Below are 21,703 nucleotides of genomic sequence, written 5' to 3' on the forward strand. Positions count from 1 at the left end.
GCGCCGCGGGGCGGGGCCGGGGCTGTGAGGGGAGCGGCTCCCTCCCTTCGGGGCGGGGCGCCGGGCGGTGTTAGGGTTTTTTTTTTTTTTTTTTTTTTTTTTTTTTTTTTTTTTTTTTTTTTTTTTTTTTTTTTAATGCAAAACGGTTTGTTTTGTGTTATTATGGCGCAGAGCTCTGCGCTAGTATCAAGCATCAGGAGACAATTTCCCTGTCAAACACTTCAAATGTCTAGTTGAAACAGATGGGAAAATTGAGGCGGAAGATAGGAAATGTCCATATTGTGAGCTAGCTGCTCTCTTCCAGCCATGTAGCAAGCTCTCTCGGTTTTAGTTCCCAACACATGATTTTGGTACATAGTTCAGAACTGAGGCAGGATAAAGAAATCAAGAATGGACTGATGTATTGAATTAGCTCACCAATGGTCAGCTGCATATTGGATTTCTTTGAAACAGACTTGGATAGATTTTAACTCAGATGGAGAGATAGAAGAACAGAGGGCAAATGAAATTTTTCACTGGTCAAAAATCAAAGATTTTAAAAATTTACAGATTTTCAAATTATTCCCAGTACAGGTGAAGACTTCAGCATGGCAAGCATAAACCTATTAAAATGCGGTCTCTCTATTCTAGCTGTCTTGTGCGGACCCCTTCGAAGTTTAATCCACAGGTCTTGTCTCCTGTCAAAAAAGCCCTCATATAACAACTTGGAGACCCTGAAGCCCATGGATCCACCACAAGATGTCGGTAAGATTTGTAGGCAGGGGAGGGGTGAAAAGGCGTGCAGTTAGGTGCCGAGTGCGCTGTGTCCGGCAGGTGGAGGTGTTGGCAAGCACCGCGCCGAGAGGCAGGGGGCTGCATGGCCCGGGGGCCGCGCAGGGAGACCGAGGGCTGTGGAGCAGGGCAGGGGCTGGGTCAGAAACATGGAGAGAAGGGGAGAGAAAAAGGCTAGAAGGGCACAGGGGAGTGCTTTCTCGGACCAAAACGGGGAAACACAAAAAGCAAAAGCATGAGTTAAATGACAGCCTTGCAAAGCCCAAAGGAGGCGGACGTGCATCCTCAATGCTTTTTCAGGGTGGGTGTATGTGGCATACTGAGGCAGGCTGCTGGCTGTCAGTGCCTCTCCTGCTCACACAAGTGGTGTTACAGTCACTGGCCTGCCAATTCACTTAGCTGGTCCCTACTGAGTGCCTCCCCAACATATGTCTCAAGCACCTGTGCCAGGTGGCATCCTCTTGGCGGCTGGGGATCCCAGGCTAGGGTGGTGGCACAGCATCCCTGCCTAGGGTCTGCACCCCAGCAGGACCCTTGGCTCAAAGGAAACTCCTGGACCTGTGTCCTGCCACATGAGCAGTCCTGTCTCACCTGTATCTCCATAAACATACCTAGGACATGAACTTAGACCTGGGTGTAATCTTGACATACTGGAAATCCACTCCTGGCTCGTCAGCCTGGTGCAATTGTACTTGATTTGGCCAAGAGGTGTCTTGGCGTCAGCATGTGAACTCTATTATGTGTGAAAACACATAATAACTCCACTAGTTTGGAAAATACGCATTACTAGGTCCTGCCAGGGCTTATCAGATGTGCATATTCATACGTTCTAGTGGAGCACCACTGCACACACAGATGGTTGCTGTCCTGCTGCAAAGATGGAGGTCAGGTACCTAAAAAAGAAAATTGCAGTATCAAAAACCACACGGTGAAACTGGTGTGGGTTCTCCAAGGGAATGGTGAAAATAGTGACTACTAGTGAGAGCAAAGTTGGGAACAGCTGAAGGAGAGAGAAGCTGAAGTCCCAGAATGAATAGACCTAAACCCACAGACTTCATGACTGAAAAGGAAGACGTGCAGGGTATGGGGTTTTTGGATAGGATTTGAAAGGACTCTTATTAAAACCCTGAAAAACATGCGAAAAGGTGAGAAAATCAAGACATAATGTAGAAAGTTCTGTTGTTTTATTTAGTTCTAAATGTTTATTAAGCTTTGGTTTCTGTTTGCTTGAATGCTGTGTACCCCTGAAGACTTAAATAGTGAAATCAGAGTATCGAAAAAATTAGAAATCTGTGGAAAACAGTAGTTGAAGTGGTCCTAGGGTGTCTGTGTTTCTCCTCAGTGAAAATGTGATGTGGTAAGAAGGAGAACACAGGCGTAACAAATGTCCCTGTGAAACGATAAACCTGATTGTTACTGTAACCTAGTGAGACCAGGGGAAACTTGGAAGGAAAAGGTTCAGAGAAGTTTGGGAGGATAAATTTTTGCATTTCTCCACTAAATGAGATCTCAGAGCAAAAATCCAAGGAAGGAAAACAGGTCCACTTCTTAAGTGATGTACTTCTTTTTGTTATTTCATGATTATGGTTAACTATAGTAGATTAGTGGGAAAAAATTCCCCTCCCTGTGAAAGCAAAAGTACTTAAACTTGTGCTCAAGGAAGAACTGCAGTCATTTCAAGTTTGGACTTTTGTTCTGTAAAGAAACATCAAGCATTTTCCCTCCGCACTGAAAGAAACGATGTCTTCATTTGCCACCAAATGCAGGAGCAGTTATCTGGAGATTGCTCTGGACCTAAGTCTATGGAGAGGCATACTCAGGATAGTGGCAAATGTCCTGGTGAGGGAGCTCTGGTAGAGCAGTGCATCCGCTGGGTGTTTATTACAAGTTGTGCTTTTATGAAGAGATTTGTTTGGGAAATATCTTAATAGCCTTGTGTTTATTGAGTAATGGTGACACAGATATCTGTTCCAGGAAAAACTCACTGGGATTAACGGAGTAATTGGAATGGCAGAAAATGTCTTTTTGACTCCGCTTAGGAGGACAGTGACTTTGCTAAGACTTCTGCTCTTCTTCCTTTTGATTCTAATGCAAGCTATGGTCCTTCATTTTTCAGCTAGCAGAGAACAACCAAGTAGAGAGTGGCATTATTGGGAAGTGCACAGATATCCATGGTTCCTGTCATCATGCTACCATCACACATGTAATTTTGCAAAAAAATGCAGACAATTGGTGTCTGAGGAAGAGAGGAAAGGAGAGCAACTATCACTGAAATAATATTGTGACTTGGATTGCCATGAATCTCCATCTCTTCTTGTGCTGCTGCTATTGTATATATGTATCACTATGCAAACTAGTGAAATTACAGTGATAGAAGAGAAAGTTAAAAAAAAAAAAACCCTTTGGTATTGCAATTCAGAGAAAATGATGTAGCAAGAAAGCCTAATTGTGACTTTAAAGTGTCATTTTTCTGTAATAAAGCTACAATATTACCTATGTAGCAGGCATGAAAAGGGGAAAAATGGCTGATATAAAATTAGAAGTGCCTGAAAATCAGGGTCACTTTAGAGACTTTTGTGATCTCCTGTAATGTGACATAAACCACCTATTGTATTTTTGCTGGGAAATTTGTAGCTAAGGTCAGTGTAGCAGAAAATAAAACTTGGGGGTTTTTGTGCTAGAATGAGAGTTGTGTTCTTTATCAAACCATTCACAGAGGATGGTGCCTGTTCAAATTTACATAAAGCATGCTATAATGTATGTTAGGCTGTATTCTATCATCTTTGCTGCTCCCTGTCAGTAGGAAGAAGCAAAATGTTTGATTTTGCATCATCAGAATGCTTGACTTTAGCTACAAGCAGCCTTTTTTACTTGGTCTCCTTAACACAGCTTACTACTCTGGCAGTAGTTTTCCTTCTTCTCCCTGTGCTTGCTGCAGCCTGACACCATCTTCCTGGTGCGGTTCAGGCTCTGCCATGCTTGGCATGGACGGAGCCCCTGGTGGGGATCTGGCTGGTTCCAGTGCTGCCGTGTTAGAGGGCAGTCAGCCTCCTTCTAGCTCTGTGCTCAGGTCTGTAGCCCTGCTGAGATCTAGTCTTCAGTCTGACCTGGATTTTCCCCACAAAAAGCAAGAGTCCCCAGAGATCAGTTCTGCCTTCTGTGTTCTCCCCTTCAGGATTTGTCCCTTTGGTAGTGGTCATGCATGCAGAGAGCTGAGCATCTACCAAAGTCAAGGTTTGATAAATGTTTAGTAAAGGGAACCCATACAGCATGGCCAGGAAAGTGATGTGGTTTCATAGGGATCTCACTTGATGTCTGGACTGCAGTCTAAGGCCAGTGATTTAACAAGTTCAATTCCTCATTCATATAAGTTTATTTAATAATAAATCTGAAATAAATACTTGAAATTGTCTTAGATAATTTTTTGCAACTTTTCAATCAGAATTACTTAGATGCTATGAGTCGAGCAGCCGAATCGTTAGAAATGATTCACTGCTTTCCTTTCTAAGGATGTGAATTAGCACATGTTTTTTTTGCTGATGGAGTGCATTCTGCTTTAGGAAACCCATGGAGTATGCCTAGTGTGAGTACAGACAACTACATAGTGCTTTCTGTCTAAACCTAGAAGTTTCAGTTAGCTCTGATCTTATATTGTCTTCCCAGTGCCAGACCTGGGTGATAAGAAACTTGTGTTGCTGAAAAGGTGAACAAAAATGTCCTTTAATGGCATTTTGCCTAAAATTTCCCCTTTTCCCAGCATGACTGATAGCATCAATTATGGCTTCACAATCATGGGAACATTAGTAATAAAGTGTTGTCTTCCTGAGTCTCCATGATCATGCAAAGATATTAATGGTTATTTAATGCCAGCTCACCTATGTTTTCTAAAAATTATATAAAATTGGAGAGAGCTGGCAATGCAGGCAGGAGAGATGATGGAGATGTGGTGGGTTCATGGCACATAATCCAAAAACCAGTGACTTGCTTCACCACCCTCTTGCCTTTCCTCAGAAACTACCAGGGGCTTAAAAAAGGAGGCCTTGGGTATGTGTTACAAAAAAAAATATAATAAAATATGCTTTAAAGCCCCTATATTTGGGCTATGTACTGGTTGACTGTGCCTCACTGTATCTGGCTTTGTTCTGGTGTTAACCATGTGTGACCCACAAGTAACTGCTTGGACCTCCAGCTCCTGGCCATGGAGGAGTACAGATGTATGGGCTGGACATGATGTGGATGGTGTGCAAGCCCTGCCTCGTGAACAAGCCTGGTCAGAAAGCTATCCATGCTGACATAGATAAATGTAAGCTGTAAAAAAGTGATAGAAAACAGAGTTCAGACTATTCTCTGTGGGTGATATTCCTCTTCATGTTTTATTTCCAGTTATTTTAAAATTAAGCCATAAATGGAAAGCAGAATTCACATTAAGCATTCATCTCTTCTGCAGGCCCCAGGGGGACAGCTGGACTACTTTATCAGGATGGAGAATGGAATGTATCTGACCATTGCTGAGCTCTTGTGTGAATGTATGTGTACTGCTTGAATAGGCTGATGTTTTACGTTGTCCTGGGATATATCATGCTTTTTTTCCATACTGTTAACATCCATACTGGTATTCATCAGGTCTTGTTTTGATAAGTTGTATAATAGGGCTTGGTCTCTGGAGAATCAGGACTTAGGCTGAGGATGCATTTTTCCTCATGCTGGAACAGAGGGTTTTTTCTTTTATTTTAAATTAAAAACCTCATTATGATAGCAGGTAATGTGAGGAGAGGAGGGAAGAGGAATTAAAAGAGGCACTGTGAACAAAGAAACATTTTTGTCGCCAAGACCATAGCAAGTAATAACAAGCAGATTATCTGGAATGACATTCTAACCACTGAATCATCAATTAACCCTGAATGAAACTTTATCTATTACTGAGGTATTTAGGATGGTCTTACTACGTGTGGATTCTCTTTTATCTGGTAGTTGGGTCAAACTCATAGTGAAGACTTGCCCCAGGGGGACGCCAGTCTAGATCTCTGTCCTCCACCTGGGTGCATATTTTCACAAAATTCTGGGAACTGAATGTCTCTAGGACCTCTTTTGCTCCACCAGTAGAAAAGGCTGGCCAACAAGTGACAATATCTTAGGAGGAGACAAAAGCAAAGCCCCTGAAATTACCTGTAGATAGTACTTGGGAGAGCAGTCTGGTAGGAAAACACACAGAGCGTCATAGATTGGTTTGGATTGGAAGAGACCTTAAAGGTAATCTTGTTCCAGCTCATGGGCAGGGACACCTATCACTAGACCAGGTCACCCCATCCACCCTGGCTGTGAACACTTTCAGGGATCCAGCAACAGTGAACTGAGCTAGGAAATTAAGCTGTGAAATGGTTTGGCTGGCTTTTGGCATATATGGCCAGGCTGTCTTGAGGTATGGTTTGGCTCTAGCCCCAAGGGAACTCATCAACATGCCCGCTCACAGCTAATTCACTCTGTGAGATCTCACTAGTTGGTATGATGGAGGGTGGCTGGCTGACTTGCTTAGGGAAGGGGGTTTGTAGAGTTGCTGAGTAGCAAATGAGGTGTCTTCTCATAGTGTTGAGGAAGGAAGTGAGCCCGAGGGGTTATAGTTCTTGTTGGAGAAGTGGAAATGAACAGTAGAAATGCTGCGGGGGGGATCTTGATGAAATCAGCAGTTGAATTAAAATGGAGGTGCTCTGATGAACTACTTCTTGCTTCCCTTTCTTTCATAATCTGATCCTGCCTACAGCTCTGAAATGATGTTTTTGTACATCTCCGCTTGCTTAATGTGCTCCCACTTGCTGTTTGGCAAGGCTGAGTTTATTCATGACTGGGCTGCAGAGTACTAGGCTCTTGGCACAGCTGATAGCTGGGATCAAGGATTGCTTTGCATTCTGGCTTGGCAGGCCATGCTTCCTCTCACTGCAAATCCTTTTGGCTTTTGCCACCCAGACTTGTTCTTACCTGCCTGAGTGTATCTCCCTCCAGCCAGCTAATGGTGCAGCATTACCTTTCCAGCAGCAAAAATTAGCCCTTGCAAGAAGCATCACTCAGCACTGCTTCTCTCCCAAGGGGACCAAGTGGAACCTGTGGGGCAGGGGGCTACAAATGCATCCGTTCTTACTTGACAAGTGACAATCCTTTTTTAACAGAGCTTCCTTGACTTTTGGAGAGTCTAAATCACTCTAGATCTATTTCACACCACTCTCTGTGATACTCTCTTTGTTTCAGGCAGTAAAAACTATTAAGAAGGGGGTATGGTCAGCCAGACAATTCCCCAGATAATTGTGGAAACATTTTTAATCTCATGTTGCTGTGAGCCCACTGTCTGTTTCTTCATGCCAGAAGTCAGAACATTTATCATAACTCCTCTGAATTATCTTAGCCTGCCATCATATCAGGCAGAGAAAGAGTCTCCCTTTGAAGTGACCTTTCTTTCAGTAAGTGGATTTAGCAAAGAAAAGCAGAAAGGATTTTAGAAAAGATTATTGAAACAACCTGCAATCAGTGAGCTCACTCACAGTACATGGTCCTGCTTGAACTGTTGCTTTCTGTGCGCTCAGAGAACAGCAGATGATGGGTGGCCCACTAGGATCAGGGATGATGAAGAGTGGGATCTGACACTGGCATCTGCAAGTGTAGATCCTCTGAAACCAACAGAGTGGCCTGTTTTGTCAAATCTGGATTTGGTAGTGAATACAAAGACATATGGGATGTGGAAGAAGGAGGTTACCAGAAGTCAGGAAATAGCACTGGACTGAGTAGTTAGTCCACACTGGACATGATCAAGCTGCTCTCTGTCTCCTGATAAACAGTAACTGGTGTTGTGATCTAAGGGAGATGACATGTCTCAGTCCTTTTAGAGCAGCATATTAAGAAGGCTCATTTTTCTCATGGCTGAACCAGCTGGAAGCACTTAAAATGTGCCACAGCATGGAGATTTTGAGTATCAAGCTATAAAAAACACAGTGATGGGCAAGCTGGAGGGACGGTGCTAGGTCTGGCTATGCTCAGAGGTGGTTGAGCATCCTGCAGCTCAGCCTGAGCAATCTGTGGTCAAAGGCTCAGCCCGTGCAAGTGCATCCTTCATGGATGTAAAAGGATCCTTGCTCAGCTCAGCATCAGGCTACTGAGAGCCCACCCTTCCCAACGTGGTGTAGCAGAGGAAGGTAAAGCAGGCCTATTCCTCCCTTTGATCTACCCTGTAGACATATCTGAGACAGTGCTGGTATGAAACTGCCTTCATCCTTGCCAGCTGCTTCAGATTCTGCCGATGAAGGTGGGGACATCAGAGGAGTGATGGAATCTCTCCTCTGAGAGATGTGTTAGCCCTGTAAACTCTGGAGATGCAGCTGCATGAGAAACATGAAGCTGCAGAGGGGATACAGTGAAGAAGGTGGCAGAGGAGCGCAGATATCTGTGCTGCTGAGAGAGAGATTTCAGCTCTGACGGTAGCCACATTGCACAAGGGGTTCTGAGGAAAAGTCAGGAATGTAACTGGGACAACATATATGTGTTGTAGCTTTTTATTCTCTGCACCACTGAGACAGCAACGTTCCTCCCACTGTATGTGTTCCTGTCAGGAACTTTGGCAGTGTTATCAATAATAGCCAAGACCAATCCTTTTTGCTGCTTTTCCCCACAAAAATTGGCCTGTTACAGCCATACAGAGTGCATCAATGTCTGTATGTTTGCGCCTCTCATCAGGATCTATGGACCAATTTCAGGAGGAGATGTAGAAGCACTGATTTTATAAAATTATCAGAAATGACAGCCAGCATAGAGAGAAGAGATGCCATGGAAGGCATCTTTAAGGGGCCTGTGTCTCTCTATGTTCACCCTTTATTGAACTTAATAGAAAACCTACATGTGAAAGTTATATTTTTGATATTTCTTATAAAAGAAATCTTCACCTGGAGCTTGTGCTTGATTGGCAAACTCCAGCCTGGGAGGCAGAGCATCAGGAAACCAGATTCCAGTAGCTAAGTGACTTCTGGTGCAACTTCTCCCTTTCTTCCTTGCTCTCTTTAGTGGACATGCAGAACTGAGAGTGAGTTTGGCACAGTTCTTGGGCATCCTGACACCGCAGGAGCTGAACTAGGCAGAGAATCTCACCTCACCTGCAGTGCTGCCACACCAGAGATGTGCTGTGAGTAGGACCTGGAGGGAGCCAGGAGGCAGAGAAGGACTAGAAGTGAACCTGAAAGATGGAGCAGGTTTTTTTTCTGAAGGCATGGAACATCTAACCCCGTTCTACATTCTTAGAAGTGCACCTATTAAGTGTAGCTCACTGAAGGGCATTGTTCCATTTGCCTGCATGTTTAGACAATGTGAGTTGTTACCAAGTTTTATTGGTGCCCTTTGCGGTTTCATTGGTTCACAGAGACCAAGCCCTCAAGGCACATGACAAGGGATGTGAACTAGAAAGACAAGCAGTCTCACACTGCAAGAAGTCACGTTTCTTTATTGTAAACATGTGGAAATTATTTGCTAAAAACACAGTATTGGAAAAACAAACTAGATCAAGGAATGACTGAGCCAATACAGTTCATATGAAAATAAAAAGTACTAAACCAAAGAAAGACAGGAGCTTTCTTTTTTGTCATGCACTGATTTGCAGCATAGTAATTGTGAATACAATTACAGTTTGTGTTTTTCCTGAGGTTTACAAAATTCTAGCTAGTCTTTTTTTTTTCTCCTTTTTTTTTGTGTCTCCTTATACTTCTTGGTTTTGGACATTACTGCAGAAGAAGCCATGAATTATGAGAAATATTGGTGTTACTATATTTCTGGCCAGGCTGAAATTTTCAGAATCTTTCCTGGAAGAAAAGGCATGGGGTGATGTCATTTTTCTAAATCAGTTAGTTTTGGATACTTGAAAACTATGCTTCAGGTCCTGGTTGCTCTGCAAATAAAATCACAGGACTCTGTATGTTGGAATTTTGTACTACCTGCTTTGCTGAGCCATACATTGCACATGCAACTATTTAACATGAACTTAATTCCCATTTACATGACAGCTTCTTTGACACCTGGGCAGTGCAGTGCAATACTTAACACTGACGGGTGTACAGACACAGAGCTACACCCACAGCCACACGCAAAGGCATGCATTTATCCCTAAAATATATGCATGATACATCTATATCTAGCTATATATTTTACAAAAAAAATTCAGACTGCAAGTATAAAAGTTTTTTGTTCACATGGTCATTGTGGTGTTCTCCTCTTGACACCAGTGAGAGAATGGTCAAGTGTAGAATCAACGGTCAGCCCCTTTTTGTGGTGTATGTACTGTTAATACAAACATCCTACTCTAAATGCTGATCATATGGAAATTAGTGTCAGTTCTGTCATTGATTCCAGAGCAATGAGGATTTGACCCAAAGTCTCAATTTACACCACCTTCTTAATGATTTTCCCTATTAAATTTAAATTGCTGGAGACTATAACATAAACATGGGGGGTAAAAAAATGTAATAAAATGGTTTAATTTATTTCTGGGTCCATCAAACATTTGTGCTGATAGCAACTTGATGTTCTTAGTTTTCATTTTAAAATAAACAAAAACACTGTGATGGGTGATTTCCTAATTTCCTGTTAATAGAGTTTAAATTGAAAAGCATTTTTCAGTGGGAGAGCTGCTCATTAAATTTGTAGATAGCAATTTTGTTCCATTTTTAAGCTCTTCTCTTCTGGCTGGAGATCCTTGAGTCATAAGGCATTTATAGTTTCTTTAACAATACATAAAACCAACAGAATTCACATTTCCACATACATCTGTAAAGATGTTAAAAGTGTATTTTGTTGTAACAAAAGAAGAGCAAAATCAACAGGTTACAAGAGATAATCTGGAACACCTGCAGCCCTTCCCCAGCCTTGAAACCCATGTCTCTTTCTTCCCTCTGGTAGTGATTCACCTGTGTTAGTCCACAACCAGACAAGCAAGACTACTCAAAAGAAGGGCCTCAGCTGAGCCATGACCCTTGGTGAAGGGAGGACAGGATCATATCCATGACCTTGGGCGCATATCAGACCTGCATGTTCTGCTATCCAAGTTCCACCTTATTTAGAGCAGGGGGAAGAGAAAAATTGGGGACCAGGAGATGACACCTCTCCAGTGTACTGGTGCTCCAGTGTAACCTAGGTTGTGCAGCTGGGTTGCTGGGCATTATAACTGTGTGAGCTCGTAGGGCACTGGGACCTATACATATTTGAAATCTTTAGTTTATCTGTATACACTTCATCTTTCCCTCCTTGGAATCACAGATATACATACACGGATGTTTTTTATATGTATCTGTATCCATATGCATTCACGCGTATGTAAGTACATGTGCTCAGTAAGGTGTAGGAATTTCTTGCTGATGATGAAGCTGTGGAGATATCTGGTGGGATATCTCAGATATCTCATGGGATACCCCAACAGAAGGTTGGGATGGGCAGGTAGTGGGCCTAGCTGCAGGGCCACTGCAGGGTAATGCCAAAGCACAGGCCCAATAAAATCCTAGTGTGAGATCGTGGTCCTCCTTAAGTGAATGGAGGCTCTAAAGCCAATACTTCACATGGTATGAGCAAGATATTAAAAGTGAATTGATTAGAAAGTAGAAACCCTGGTAAACAGTGACCATGGAAAGAGAAACAGGAAGAGTAGATCACACTTTAATGGGGCTTTAGTTTAGCAACACATTTCGTTTTCTTAGGGAGTGATGCAGTGTAAAAGTGATTCCTTGATTCCAAATTTATCTGCTTTATTGGTTTTGTGTCACTGCCATAATTTTATCGATTTTTTCTTTTAACAGTGATTCCATAAGGGGCCTCTTAAGCTAAAACATATAGTGAATAAAATTTTCTGCATTCATTTCACTTTGCAAGTCAGCCTCCTGTGTTTAAATTTGGTGTTCTGACATGCACTTTGAGGCTTATTGTAGTGGTATAAATGGCCATTATGTGGGAATAGGGGAGGGAGAATTCTGTCCTTGAGGCTCATTTTTGATGTCTCTGATTTGAGATTATTACCACAGTGGGTTTCATCAGTCATGTTGGATATGCAGTAAATGACCTCAGCTGTTTGGAAGCCATTAATCAACAAATCATCAACAAGATAAAAGTGTCTCTTTTTGTGTCTTTGAATGTGAGGGACAGTGCCTGATTGTTTCTGAGACAATATAATCAGAAGAAAATTGATGCTGATTTCTTTACGAGTTAATGGGGTTTTATTTTCCTGGTACCCAGCTTTCCTAGTGAGTATGTGAAATCTTGTGGGCTGATATCAAGGGATGTTTTGTCGGCTGCTCACTCACTGCAAGGAAGTTCAGAGACTGGAAGGTCTTGATTTTATGGATGCGAGCAAGTTGTTTAGGAGATTTTGCCTGTAACCTTGAAGTGAAGTAAGTGCACAAGTGGTGTTGCTTGGAACTCTGATTTTTAAGCATGAAGAAAGACAAAATCCCCAACATAGAGTGTACTTCTGCAAAAGCGTTTGAATATTATCATATCTCCCATTCTGAAGAGGTACGGGGAGCTAAGGAATTATGTTTTATCATGGGGGATAGGACCTGTGGGAATGGCATGAAGCTGTGTCCTGACACACGTAGGTTTAGGTTCAATATTTTAGGAAAAGCTTTTTTGTCCAGAAGGTGGTTTGACACTGGAACAGACTTTTCCAAGGAAATGGTCATGACAGGAGGCCAGCTAGAGTTCAAGAAGCATTTAAAAAACACTGTCAGGAATGTGGTTTGAGTCTTGGAGGTGTCCTGGCAAGGCCTGGAGTTCCCTTCCTTGTCAGGATTCTATGATCCTAAAATATGATTTACAGTCCACTGGTTTTTGATGTTGCTGGTCCAAACCACTGACTACTTCAGAGATTCCTTCCAAGCTCAGTTCAATTTTCCTGGTGTATGTATTTATATTTTACCTTTAGCAGGGTTAGATGTTAATATTTTTTCAATCTTAAAATAATAATTTGCAATGGGCTTTTTTAATGTGTTGGTTGCTTATGAAAATGTTTTAGTTAACACAGCAATTCTGTCTGATAGAAGAGGGATATAGTATCAGGAAAACTTGATTTGAACCATCTTGAAATGTGTTGCACAAGCCTGTAACATGACTCAGTGACATGCACTCCCTCTGATGCATTGTTAAAACACTTGCAAGTCAAACTCTCAGTCAGTGCAACATTGTGCAGCTCTTTCTTGCGTTTCTAGTATTTGTTCCATAAACACCTACTAATCTGTGCCAAACTTCAAAGAAGTCTCATTGGTTCCTCCTGAAATCTCTGGATTTCATTCAGTATTGTACAGTGTAGAAGTAGGCCTCAAACCCTGGCATGCCTGTGTTCACAGCACAACTTTTGGAAGAGTCAGATTCACTGGGTAACCAATAACCTCTACAACAGAGGGAATGCAGACAATTTGTCCTTGTTTCCAACAGGAATATACCAAGAAACACAAGAAAGATTCACTGGGTAACCAATAACCTCTACAACAGAGGGAATGCAGACAATTTGTCCTTGTTTCCAACAGGAATATACCAAGAAACAAAAGAAAGTCAAAATGATGGAAGTTTGTAATAAATTTTGCTTTCTAAGTGCCTTTATCTCACTTTATGGAGTTAAATGACCTGCAGTGAATGATATGTATAAACCACTTTATCTGCTATTGGGTGATACATTGCAAATGAGTTGGCAATTTTTTAGGGAAGGGGCTGCTGAACATCTATGTGTGTGTGTGTGTGCACTGTGTAACAGGATGAGCATGGTTTCTAAGGATTACCATAGTGGTTCTGCATTCTCCATGCCTGCTAAAGCTGGGTCTCAAATATTAATACAGGGATACAACATCACATCCGTAGTCCTGTGTTGGAGACTTCTGAAACAAAGACGCAGTGCTGGTAGAGCAAGCACACTAATAAATAAAGTGATTTTGCATTATACATGTGAAGACCATGACATACACTACACCTACCCACCCATGAAGATTGGTGATAAAGAGGGAGACGGACAACTAAGATTTCTGGTGGTAATTTTAGAAATCAGATGGTAATTCAGCTAAGTTGCAGTTTTGCTAATGCATTCTGTGGCTGATGAAATTCTGCTGTAAATTACTGAATTGCATATACCTGTGAGTGCATGCATTAAAACCATAATAAGTATAATTGGGTTGTCCTACAGACCGGTAAATGAATGGCACGGGAACTCAAAATCAGTAGAAGGTAATAAAGTTAAATCTTGGTCTTCCAAATACTTCTGCATGTGCTCAGCTTTAAGGCTGTGTCTATGTCTGCTGCTGTTAATGGCACTCATCAGGTTCCTAGAGGTGAATTGTTTGTAAAAGCTTGCAGGTGTGTAGGCTAATAGCATCCCAGTACTGGACCAAAAGAGAAAAAGAAGAAACAGTGTATCCCAAAATGTACCATATTAATTCAACAAATGTATTTGAGCTTTAATTATTTATAATATTTCAGAGTATATTAGTAAGTGTTATGTAACATATTGACAACAGTAATGAAGTCTGAGTAATTCAAGGTCTGATTACATCATCTTGCTATTAGGTTGTGCTTAGAAGTAGAAGAGAAAGCACCAATATAAGTTCGAACAACAAAATATGATTCAGCAAAAAAAGTCAGTTGCACTAGATTTCTAAAACTTTTAGGAATATTAAGTAGCAAGTATCTCTGCTTGTCTTAGTAGATGGGGCTATTTAAGTTGTATGGATAACTTGGAGTCTTGATTTACTTGCAGTATTTGTGGTAAGAGAAGCAGACTGTCTTTCAATTTTTATTTATTGTATTGAGAACCTACAGAAACCTCCCAGATTTGGTTCCCATCACTTTCATTGTGGAAGAGGCTTTGCTACCCTGTGTTGAACAGGTTGGACCAGCATAAACTAGACCTGCCATACACATGGTGTTGTGGCATTGGTCGTCACAGCCGTGAAGGCCAGTGGTAGCACCAGCTGGGCTTTGTCAAGGCACACTGATGGCAAGTCCAAGGATTTGTCGTGACTGGCCTGGGTGATGAGCACCACGAAGAAAAGATTTCTGTTGCAGTAAGCAAAGACCAGATCCTCAGGAAGGCATCTGTCTTCCTACCAAAGTACTAGGGTGGTGAAAAAGGCTCTCATGGCTGACGGGCAGCTGTGTTTGAGATGGCTTCCCTTGCTTGTCTTGCCTACTTTGTAGTGCCGTCCTTTACCTCCTCCCTAGTGCTGTCATGAAGAGGTCACCAATATGTATCCTTTACAAATGATCAATAGACCAAAAAGAAGGAAGATAAGACCTCCCCAGTTGTTTTAAGATGTTTCTGATTCTGTTTTAGCCATTTCAGTGCTCAGCAGTCTTCATTTGTTAGTGTTGATAGTGGAAGTCCATGCCTTGCCTGAATCTGAGTTATTTTGACCAACAAACGTGGGTCAATTCAAATCAATGGAAATGCCATTAACATCCCAGTACTGTGAAGGATAATATGAAAATTTCTCATGCATTCAGTTTATTAAAATTTGCTAAAGTGTGAAATATGTATGACAAGTAATGATGTTTTAATCTTTCACCAAGGTAACCATTGAAAGCTGATTGATTCCATTCACTAATTGTAAAATCAAAATGATGGAAGATTGTAATCAAGAAGGATTCTGTCTCATACTTTGTCATGCCTCTATGCAAGATAAAATTCTTATTTGTAACATCTCTTTTATCTGAAAAGAAATCAAACTCCTATTTACCAAGTTTAATGCTCGTGGCTAGTTGGACAGCAAACTTTTTTTAAAACTCTAATGAGAAGAAAAAAGCAGCCTGCAACCACTAAAGCTGCCAGCTTTCCAGGAGAATACCATGGAAGACAGTATCAAAGGCTTTACTAAAGTGCAGGTAGACAACATCTACAGTCTTTCCCTCATCCACCAGGTGAGTCATCTGGTCATAAATGGAGATCAGGTTGGTCAGGCAGGGCCTGCCTTTCACAGTCCCCTGCTGGCTTGGCCTGATCCCTTGGTTGTCCTGAATGTGCTATATGATCACCTACAAGAGGATCTTTATTCCATAACCTGCTCTAGTACTGGGGTCAGGCTGACAGGTTGTAGTTCCCCAGATCCTCCTTCTGGACCTTCTTGTGGATAGGTATCACACTGTCCAGCTTTCAGTCATCTGGGACCTCCATGGTTATCCAGGACTGATAAAAGATGGAGAGCAGCTTGGCGAGATCTTCTGCCACGTCCTTCCTTAGATGAATCTTTTCTGGTGCCATACCCTTATGAATGTCTGAATTGCTTAGAAGGTCACTAACTACTTGTTCCTGGATTTCAGGGAATCTTTTCTGATCCCTATCCCTGTCTACCAGCTTACAGGACTGGTTGCCCTGAGGATATTTAGTCTTTCTTTAAAAGACTGAGGAAAAGAAGGCGCTTGTGGACCTCAGCCACTCATGGAATACCTCACCTGCCTCTTCATTCAGGTTGTGTAGTCTGTAATGACTCCCACCAGTGTATCTGCCTTGTTACCCTTCCCCCTGATTCTTACTCATAGCCACTCATCCTTGTCATCACTGTCCTTGGGCTCTGTGCAGTGAAACACTCCCTAATGTACAAAGCCACTACATGGCCTCTGCTTCCCCACCTGACCCTTCTGAAGAATCATTACAACCATTCTGGCATCACTCCAGCCATATGAGTCAACCTACCAACTTTTGGTGATGGTGACTGACACAGCTTTCCTTCTGCTAATGGCTTCCTCCTGTTTGTTGTTCCTCCTTTGTTACCCAATACTGTGTGCCCCAGTGTGGATGCTCTTCAGCTGGGCTGCTGATTTCACCCCCAATGCTGGCATGCGCACTCTAGGATCATCTCTGCTGAGCCTGCTTTTATCATATTCCCCCTTCAAACCTGGTTTAAAACCCTCTCAAACAGTAATGCCAACTCACAGGCTAGAATTCTTTTCCCTCTTTTAGACAGTCAAACCCGATCTCTTTCCAGCAGGCCTGGAACCATATACAACACCCTGTGAGCAAAAAAGCCAAAATTCCACCAGTGGCACCAGACTTCAAGCTACAGGTTGATGAGGTGGCTGCTCCTTTCGGCATTCTTCCCTGCTATTGAAGGAATTGAGGAAAACAACATCTATGCTTCTGTCCTTACAACCAGTTATCCGAGTGCCCTGAAGTCCTTTTTGATTGCCCTAGGACTTTTTGCCAACCTGGGCAACAACAGTGAATAATAATCAGTGTGCTGACTCAGTTCATGGAATTCAGCCTCACCCAGGCTCCAGGGAGGCAGCAGATTTCCCTGTGGAATGGGTTCTTTTGGCACATGAAAGCCTCAGTTTCCCTCAGAAGGAAGCCACCTAGAAAACATCAGGGATTTTTCTTTTATATGACTAAGGGGGACACACCATTTAAAATGTCTAGAAATAAAAAACAAACAACCCCCCCCCCCAAATATTTTTTAAAAAATCAGGATTTCTTTGGTTTTCTAGTGACTCAGCAAAAGCAAAATCTGGCTCTGTATTTTTAGAAATAAGGAAATTTAAAATTCTTTTCAACTGCACGTCTCACTGCAACATTTTGCTTGATGCAGGTTAATGGCTGACTGCTAAAAAAGAGGAATTCTCTGTTTCAGTTGTCTGATGGGATTTTTGGCAAGTTTCTTGTTAGAAAGATTATTTTCTTTAACAATATTGCTGTAGAAATGGATCTTCTAAATAGCCTGCTACATTATTTTGACATGACCTTCATGTCTTTTGAACTTACAGTTTCTGGAGTTCTTTTTCTCCCATTAGGAAGCAGTGTTGTTGGGTGTGCTTTTTCTAATAAATCTTGATGGATGTTCAGGAAAAAAAGCTGGTGTGTCCAACGGCTTGATAATTTCAGGGTCAAAAGAGATTTTATGTGTTGATCTTCTTTCACTTGCTGATGCATCTGTTTAACCAAGCAGCTGGTGCATAAGATCTAGCCGGCAGCACACAGAACACATTAGGAGAACAAAGGGAATGTGAGATTAAACCAAAAAGAGGCAAGAGCAGCATTTCCTCACTGTTCTGCATGAAGGCAGGAGCTGCTCCAAGAGGATGCAAACTCAATTTTCTTATTGGACTTATAGCTTCTTCCCCCATCAGATTATTCAAAGGTAAATTTGCTTTTCACTCTCTCAGAAAGACCATTTTCCCCTCACTGGTATATTCATTTATTAGTAACATTATTTGTAAAATGCTAACTTCATTGGCTGCACTGTTATGATGTTATCTCTATGTGCTTCTGTGAGAATGTAACAATGTCATGAAGAAAAATGATGTAAAAATGATGTGGGTACATAAAATGGGATTGACAAAATGTAATAAATCACTGCTGGGCTGAGGAACAGACCTGCATGTGTAATGAAATACTTCAGCATTACATCATCGTTTATGTAACATCTGGCAGAGCCTTGTATTTCAGTGCTGCTTTGAATCAGGATAATTTTTTTTTCTCTCCAATAAAAGAGAAAAACAAGCCTCTAGGTTTTGCACATAGAAAACTGTAAAGAAAAAGAATAAGAAAAAAATGACCCTAAAATATCCATGTTAGTTTCCCCCTGAGTAGTTTTGCCATCTCCAACTGCATGCACAGAATGTAATGACTGAGATGCATACAATATAGTTAGCATCCTAGAGGATGTTTTCAGTTTTATAAGAGAAAAGTATTTTTAATATGAAGGGGATTTTTTGAGATTATTTCATCCAAGAAGAGTTTTTCTAATTTACATCATTATACATGTCTTGGAACCAGACTTTAAGCAAAAAACAAACAAACAAAAAAACAAAAAAAAAACTAAAAAAAAAAACCCAAAAAAAACCCCAAAAAACCCCAAAAAACGCAGGTGTGAATTCTATGTACTTTAGTGTTATCCATTTAATTATTTTTTTTTTCCAAAGGGGAATTGAATTATCTTTATTGTGGACTTCTGACCTTGTCTCATGCAGACATGTGAGTACTACATCAGTGTAGATTCCTCCATCCCAGGCTGCCAGCAGAGTCTTTCTCTTCCCTAGGGTGGATCATTCTACCCTGTTCACCTGTGGTGCCAGGCAGGACAACATGATGGGCTCCTATGTTGAGGATTAGTTGAAATGTATTTAATTGGCCGTTGAAATAGATTAAATCAGAAATGTGTCTGCTGCAGAGGTGTCTGGATGACACACTCATCTGTCTGAAATCAGTAGAAATCTTGCCATCAATTTTTAGGGCTCTTGGCTGTTGCCTTGTGCCTCTTGCCTCTGAAGCCTTTGGGAGGTCCTGGTGTGGTGGTGGTGGTGCTGAGAGGGTGCCGCTGGGATCCAAGCTGCCAGTCCTCTCTGCAGCTGATTCTCCTTCCCCAAACTTTTGGTGAGTAACAGCTTCCCAGAACACAGTGCTGAGGCATTGACAAGAACTTGATGTACCTAAAAATAGGCTTGCTTTCTTTTTTTCAGTACTAGGAGGAGATTGAACAGATTGTCAGAAATAAATCACTGTTTATTTAGTTCCTTTTAGTTTATCAGATACTATACAGATAAGCCACAGTTACTGCATTCCCTCATCTGCCAGGGATTTTCATATGGTATTTTTATCCAGCAGTGTAGGACTGGCTGCCACACAGATAGAGCTAGTTGTTACAGCTATTTTACTTCCCTTCCATATTTTCCCAAGAATGGTAGATCTTGATACATGTCAAGTAAAATTGTTACATCTGAGTTTGTTTTCTGATGGCAGAAAAGGCAAAAGGAAGAGGAACAGTCCCAAAACAGCAGTTACTAAAAGGTTGATGAGGTGCAGGTGTCTGGAGTGCTTTTTTCTCTTTCTGAGCAATTGTTGGGGTTACTGAAAATATTGTTTCCTTCCTTTTTTAAACTAGCAGTGACTTCTATTGATTACATTTGGAGAAGAGCAGTGCTGAAAAGCATGAATATCATTGAAAGTAGTATTGTATAAAACTGGCAAGGGCAGAAGAGGGAAGCAATGGCCTTAAGATTCAGAGTCAGGATGTCTAATTCCTATTTCTGATTTTCCAGCAGGTGACTTGGGGAAAAGAAATCACTATCAGGGGTGAAAACTGGCCATGTGCAGGGCCATAGTGACTCTTTTTGACAACTAAGGCAAGAGTGGAATGGTCCAGGATGGAAATCACTTTTTCTAGCCTGAAACCACCTGGGGATTTTGGATAAACATGTTTTTCCCTTACAGAAAAGTAGTGGTACATTGCTGTACCAATGACCTATGGATTTCCAAGGGCAAGGAGAAATATTTTTACATCTCAGAGGCATGACCATGACATCTTTGATCCTGGACATTGCAGGAGTGGAAGCAGAGTGTCAGGAGCAGCAGGTTACTGAGCAGGGATAGTATAAGGTTAGAGAACAAGTGCTGGTGGAAGCTAAGACCATCTTGAGGTGAAAATTAAGTTGTGCTAATGCCATCTCAACGAGCTCTCTTTCCAGTAATGAAAAATAAAGGACAGACCTTTGCAGTGAGGTGATATCTTCCCACAGGACTTTCCGTGAGACACCAAGTGAGACCTTCAGTTTAGCAGCTCCTTCACATTTGCAGTTTGTACCCTTATGGTGTGTAATGGCCACAGTTTGAACAGGTTAATAGAGGGCAAAATTATCTAATGCTAGTAAGGTTGTCTTAGTCCCCTGGAAAGGATAAGCTGACAATGCAAGAATATCTCTAAGTATCATGGAGAACTGGCTTTCAAGGAGGAAGTCCTTTGCTAAATATTGTCTGAATGGAAGGTGATTTTTTTGCCTGGACAAAGGGCTCTAAGTAACCACTGTGGCCACACCAGCCTGTGAAATCAGGGAGAGTAACCAACCAGCCTTTGACCATTGCTCAGCAATCAAAGTTTTGAATAATCTTACTGTGTTAATCCACCACCTAACAAATCTTTTCCAGCTGGTGTAACAGATAAAGGAGCACTAATGGTTACAATGAATGAATTATGTGTGAGAGTATATACTAGTGGCATTTCAGATTTGTTTCCTTTCACTTCTTGACAGCTGTTTAGCATTTCTCAGATGCACATATTGATAACTTTTCTTGTCATTTCAACATCATGAAGCCTCACTTATTTTCTAGATCTTCTTTTTAATTCAGCCAAGCAATACTCAGTTACCTATTTAAAAAGCAGATTGTGGACAAACAAGGCTTGGAAGTCTTCTTCTTGGAAGAAAAATTGATTGGTTAAATCACAGCTGATTATGGAAAGGTGCCTCCATCCGGCTGTGCTCCCTGCTTCCCTTCCTCACAATTTTGTGGAGTTGTAGGGACAGGCGAAAGGAGAAAGGAGGCAAATCCTCCATCTCCTACCCTGGCCTGTGCCCATGCTCCCTATTCCCACTAGATTGACAGGATTCTTCTGGCAGGAGAAGTATTAAGTGAATGGCTATCTTGATCAGTTGTTAGACTAAAGATTACCACCAGCACACCATATCAGGTCCGTGCAAAATATTCAGAGAATTTCTTCTGCCTAAGTTTGTTTCTGCCTTGTTTCTTCCCTGTGCTGACCACTCAGGACAACCTTTATTAAAACTACTGGGCTGTTCTTGATTGATCTTATATTGTGTTTTGTTTTCTTTGAGACAGTGATGCCAAATTATTCCAAATTTATTGCAGATGAGGTCAGAATCATAGAATTATTTGAAAACAGTAAGTTTGGGTTATATAGTTTGGTTTTTTTTTCACTTGTTCTCTGCTATTTGATGGTTTGTTTCCAATGTTCCTTCCTGCTGACTTCCAATAGAAGTTTCTTGCTTTATAAACAACTGTATTGATTTCCAATATAGACTTTTACTTCCTTGAAAACAGATCTTCTCAGGGGAAATTGGCAGTTCTCTCTGTATGTATTTTCTTATTTGTATTTACTTGGAGGGGTTTGAAGCCCAAAGACAAGATTTATGTCAACAAATCCCTTTTCCTCTT

General features: G+C 41.5%; 1 long non-coding RNA gene across 1 annotated transcript; it reads left to right on the plus strand.

Moving 5' to 3' along the window:
• The first annotated feature begins 118 nt into the window (after positions 1 to 118).
• On the plus strand, positions 119 to 4,178 carry LOC132322159 (uncharacterized). Its single transcript, XR_009485034.1, has 2 exons — positions 119 to 744; positions 2,888 to 4,178. It is a non-coding gene; the product is annotated as an uncharacterized LOC132322159 (long non-coding RNA).
• Positions 4,179 to 21,703: the final 17,525 nt, after the last annotated feature.

The sequence above is a fragment of the Haemorhous mexicanus genome, chromosome Z (assembly GCF_027477595.1).
Source record: "Haemorhous mexicanus isolate bHaeMex1 chromosome Z, bHaeMex1.pri, whole genome shotgun sequence".
NCBI lineage: Eukaryota > Metazoa > Chordata > Aves > Passeriformes > Fringillidae > Haemorhous > Haemorhous mexicanus.